The sequence below is a fragment of the Asparagus officinalis genome, chromosome 4 (assembly GCF_001876935.1).
Source record: "Asparagus officinalis chromosome 4, Aspof.V1, whole genome shotgun sequence".
Lineage (NCBI taxonomy): Eukaryota > Viridiplantae > Streptophyta > Magnoliopsida > Asparagales > Asparagaceae > Asparagus > Asparagus officinalis.
Window position 1 is genome coordinate 106,651,868 of NC_033797.1, and position 5,807 is coordinate 106,657,674.

Here is a 5,807-nt window from a genome sequence, read left to right on the forward strand (position 1 = left end):
ATATATATATATTCATCATATAGGATATGTCTCATTGCTGTTTACATTGCTTATCCTAGCTCATTTACATTGTGGTATTTCATTCTTGCTAGGATAACTTGTTAATTTGTTTTAATTGGCATTTAATCGGATTAGATTAGCATAAGACCCTAATCACCCCCCCTCTAGGGTCTAACAATTGGTATCAGAGCTTGGTGCTCTTTGATTTAAGGTCTAATCGCCTTGAGTTAAAGATCCAAGTTATCTTTTTGTGCTAATCTTGTTTTGATTGCATTTGTATCTTGCTTGCATATTTTTTACAAATCATGGATATGAATGATGCATCTTGTTTAGGCTATGATTCTAGTATTGCTCCTAAATTCAATGCTTTCCCTTATGCTCAATGGTGTTTTAGATTCAAAATATTTGTTCAATCTAAAAATATCGATTTATGGGAAATCATTGATTGTGCTTATATTGTGCCCACGTTGGAGAAATCCAAGTGGAGCAAACATGATAAAAATATGTTTATTATGAACAAGCTTATGTTAGAATTTTTATTAAATGCATTTGATTCATTTATGTCTAACAAGCTTGATTCTTTTGATAGTGCTTATACATTATGGAAATTCATAGAAGCGCATCAAGGAGACTTGGAGGCGATCCGACAAGCTTTGGAGGATCCCGCTTCAAGTTCATGTGGAGCATCATGCACACGGCCACTAGGCGATAGCCCTAGTGAGGTTTGCGAGTTCAAATCTATCATTGAAACTCGCTTGTGCATATGAGAAATTATTGCATGCCTATACAAAATTACAAAATAATTTTATTGATCTTAAAAGCAAGCATGTAGAATTGAAATCCGATCATGAGAAGCTAGTGTCCAAATTTGACATCATTGAAAATGAAAATATAATGCTTAAAGAAAACAATGATATGTTAAATTTGGAAAATAAAAAATTTTTCTTTAACTTCAAACGTTGCTAGTTTAACTCATGAAAGAGATAATGCCATGTTAGAAGTAAAGAACATACAAAATGATACGGCTTCTTTTATAGATGACTATATATGTTCTACTTCTAATAAAAATGCACATATGCCTAATGATGAGTTGAATGATGTTAAAAACCGTATTTCTTATTTAGATTCAACTCTTACTACATGCATTAATAATCACAAGAAACTTATGGATATATGTGCTAAGTCTCATGCTACCATATCTAGACATCCCATACACCATGCACATATATATAGCAAAGTTTACAAGTGTTCAATTTGTGGTCGTAAAGGCCATTTATCTAAATTTTGCTATGATGCACAAAAATCTCAAAATAGTAATATTAATGCTTCTTGTGCATCTCATAAGGCTTCTTCATCACATTCACATGTACACACACATATAGATCATCATAAACATGTCCATGTGTACAAATGTGATTTTTGTGGTCGATTTGGTCATTTGGCCAAATTTTGTTTTGATTTAAAGAGAGTTTCACATTTGCAAAACAATTTTAAAAGATCATCCATGATTGCAAATGTTTCTAATATTTTCCGTGCACAACCATTTGGTCAACGCAAATTATTTCAACCTTTTCATTGCACTTATTGCAATCGAATGGGTCATTTGAGTAATTTTTGTTATGACCGTGTTCGTGCACCACATATGCCCAAGAGGGCTCATAACCCTAGGGCTTTCCCTAAGGGTTTGAGCTTAAATGATAGGTGTCATGTCCCTAAATCTTTTGGTACCAAGAGTTCTTGGGTACCAAAACAAATTTAAACTTTAAACCAAGAATTTTAGTGTTCTTATTTTTTTTCCTTTCTTGGTTTTAAAATTATGTCTTAAAATATTTTGATTATGAAAATAAATTTATAATTGATAAATTCTTTTGATTTTGATGAGAGGTTTGTGTTTATATAACCCTCCGGGTTTATTGGGTGTTTATTCCCAAATCATGTTTACCGGATGCTAGAATGATTATATGGGTTAGAACAAGCTTAAGAGCTTGATATATTGTTGCCTCTCTTGAAATTCTTTTGTCAAAGATTTTGTTTTGTTTTGTTGCTTTGAATTCATTATATTTCACTTATATGATGATATTTATATGTTTGTGCTCATGGATCATCTATTCGTGCCTTATAACGTATTCTATATGTGATTTGATCAAGTTTTACAAAAGAAATTTTTTTTGGATCAAACATTGTTTTTAAACTTAAATCTTGATTTATGATTTCATTAATTACTTTGTTTTCATTTGAAAACTTTTTGCATGATTCTCATGTTCTATCTTTGATTTCATAAATCTATTTTTTATACTATGTTTTTATAATTGTGTAATGAGACACTTCCTTCATAAATGATATATCTATGTTACCTCATTATCCTCTTGTATGTGAGTAATATTTAGCATAATTTTCATCTATGCTTGCTCACATGTTTGCCTTGCACTTCATTTCATATATTCTATATGGCATTTTGATAGGGGGAGCAATCCCTATATCTTTCTATGTGTTATACTCACCCATGCAATTATATGTTCATTTCCTTTATGCATATATTCCTTTTTGTAAATTGTTTGTCATCATCAAAAAGGGGGAGATTGTTGGCCTTCTTGTTTTAGTGATGTTTAACAAACAATTTACTTCTAATGTTGTTTGTCTAGTGTTTGTGTTTTCGTATTTATTCTAGGCAAACAACGTGTTGGAGGATGGATGGAATAGAGCTTCAACGATCATATCCAAAGGAGGTTGGCGGAATGTCGGTGAAGCCTTGCTATTCAAAGTTCAAGATCCAAGTTCAAGCTTCATCCGCGAGATTACCAAGTCAAGCTTATTGAAGATCAAGATCATTGCTTGGGTAATTTAGTTTAGGAATTTATATTATGTGTGTTAGTACTTTAAGCTCAATCATATACACACATACACGTTTTGGTTTTTGTATATATATAGTTATATATATACATATATGTTTTGGTTTGATAGTTTTCAAGTTTTACTATGAAACAAATGAATAGAATTGGAAAATACTATTTTGTTTCATGTTTATATGCCTATATATGATTTCACCTTTAACAAGCTTATATTTAATGAAATCATATTTAGTGTTTTGAATATATTGCATAGAATATGCAATTTTATGAAAATATTGTATTTCTAGGTTATAGACTTTATAACAACATGTTATATCTTTTATCAAGTCTATACAATCATTTCATAAGGTTTCAAAATGTTGTTTAAGTCAAAATATCAAAATATCAATTTTCAGGTTTTCATGTTTTTGAACTATTTTGTAAAATGATGATATTTTTCATTTGGGAAGTCCTTTCTGATAACCAGTCGTTGTAGCATGTTTATTATCATGTCTACAATCATTCCCCAAAGTTTTACATTTTTTGGAATTTATTTGATATTTTTAAACAGCGTTTTAAATCAGAAAAACAGTTTTCAATTCTAGCATGTTGTTTTCAGCTTCCAACGGCTAGTTTTTTGACCGTTGCCTTGGGGCTGTTTTTGTCTTTTGCTCGGGTTTTTGGCTGAATTCTTGGGAGGCTATATATGCCCCCCATTGTATTCAATTCTAATGATTGATGAGAATGTTTTAAAATAGTTTAACAAGGGTTTAAACTTGTTTAGTATTTGTTTAAGTTTGGTTTAAGAAGCTTTTAAGCAATTGAGGGTTTGAGTTTGTGAATTCAATTTCACAAGAGCAAGTGGAGATCATCCTTTGGTGTTTGAACATTCACTCTTCTCCTACTCTCTTATCATCTTTAGAGAAGTGTTTCTAAACTCAATTCTAGCATTTTATAAGTTTGTTCTTAATTTCTTAAGCTAGATTTCATAATGAGTTTATATTGTTTTATCTCTTTGTTCACACACAACCTATTGAGCTTATTGTATTTACATTCATAGTATAATTTGGGGTTGTGGGTTTGTGACTAAGAGTTGTGCTTAATTGAGTTCTCACCTTGTTAGAGAGAACAATCATTTATTATATTGTGCTTAATTGTGAGGATTCACTTGTAATACACTTGTACACCGAGAGAAGTGTGTGGTGAGAGACGGGGTCGAATCCAAGAGGAGTGGCGTCGGTTGACGTGCCTAGGGAGAGGTTGTAACCGAGCACTTGAGGAGGAGGACACGGGCTAGGACCAACACTTAGTGTGTGAGGTGTGATTGCATAGTGATTGTATTGTGAGGTGTAAACGTTGTTCGGGTGAACGTAGAAAACCCGGTTGTGATAGTGGAGATCTCCTCGAGGTGAGGAGCGGGGACGTAGGTCGTGGGGGACGAACCTCGTAAACATATCATTTGTTTGTGATTGCATTGGCGCTCTTGTTTTCATATTCATATCTTACATCGCCATTGTGTATTGCTTGTTGATCATTTTGCCCTATCACATTTGTAGTTAATTTGTTTACCCCTCTTGTTAGTTTTATATCCTTGCACATACATTGTCTATATCTCTTTGTTAGGATAGATCTTATTGTTTATATATCCTTGCATATATTTCTATCATATAGGATATATCACCTTGTGTATATTACATATTCTTGCACATAACTCTTTGTATATCTATCTTGCAAAAATATATTTGTTAATTAGTTTTAATTGGCATTTAATCGGATTAGATTAGCATAAGACCCTAATCACCCCCCCCTCTAGGGTCTAACACTCTACAATTTCAGGTTGGAGAGCATGTTTTCTTAAGGATATCCCCAACTAGAGAAGTTATCAGATTTGGTAGTCGCGGGAAGCTTAGTCCACGTTTCATTGGTCCTTTTGAGATATTGGAGAGAGTAGGAGAGGTGGCATATCGGCTAGCTTTACCTCCGCCGTTGGAGGGAGTGCATAATGTGTTCCACGTATCACAGCTTCGACGATATGTACGAGATGAGACTCACATCCTAGACATGGCAGAGCTTCAGATTGGGACGAACTTATCATATGAGGAGCGACCTATGAAGATTTTGGACAGACAGGAGAAGGTCCTCAAGAACAGAACCATTTCGCTTGTATTAGTATCATGGGGACATCATGGACCGGGTGAGGCGACCAGGGAGCGAGGATGATATTCGTCAACGCTATCCAGATCTCTTTACTACAGGTAACTTTTAGTTCTTATTATGGACGAATAAATTTCGAGGACGAAATTTTCTTTTTTTTAGGTGGGTAGGATCTAATAATCAATATTTTTATACAAGGTTTTATAGGAGGTCCACAATTATTTTTGTGTTGTAGAAAGCTTTATGAATAGGCCCACATCATGTTTAAAACAAAATGAGGGTTCTCAAAGGCCCACCTAGAAAGCCCACTTCACCCATGTCTTCGTTTGAGAGATTCATGATGATTCTTTTTCTTTTTTTGGAATTTTTTAAAATCAAAATTCCGTGATTTTAGCTCCCAAATCAAAAAAAAACGTGGGATTCTTTTTTTAGTTTCCTTGTTTGTTTTTACCCATTTTACCAAATTTAAAAACAAATTCCTTAATTTTAGGAATTTTTAAATTTTTTCTTTCCCCTTTATATATATCCTCACTTCTTCTTTCATATTAAAAAAACGAAAAAAGAGAAAAAGAAGCATCAGAGAACAAGAGAAGGGAAGGAGACGACATTTGGTTTTTTTTTCTTTTGGAGTTCATAGTCTTTTCTTTGATAAATCAGCAAGCATTCTTTTCCTCAAATATTATTATTTTTAGATTATTATTTTTGATTTTTTTCTTTCATGCAAACATTTTTTTTCACTCGATTATATATATTTTTTGCTATGAAATTTTAATATTTGTAAGTCATCAACGTGCTGTATGTATATGATAATAGGTTGAATGACAT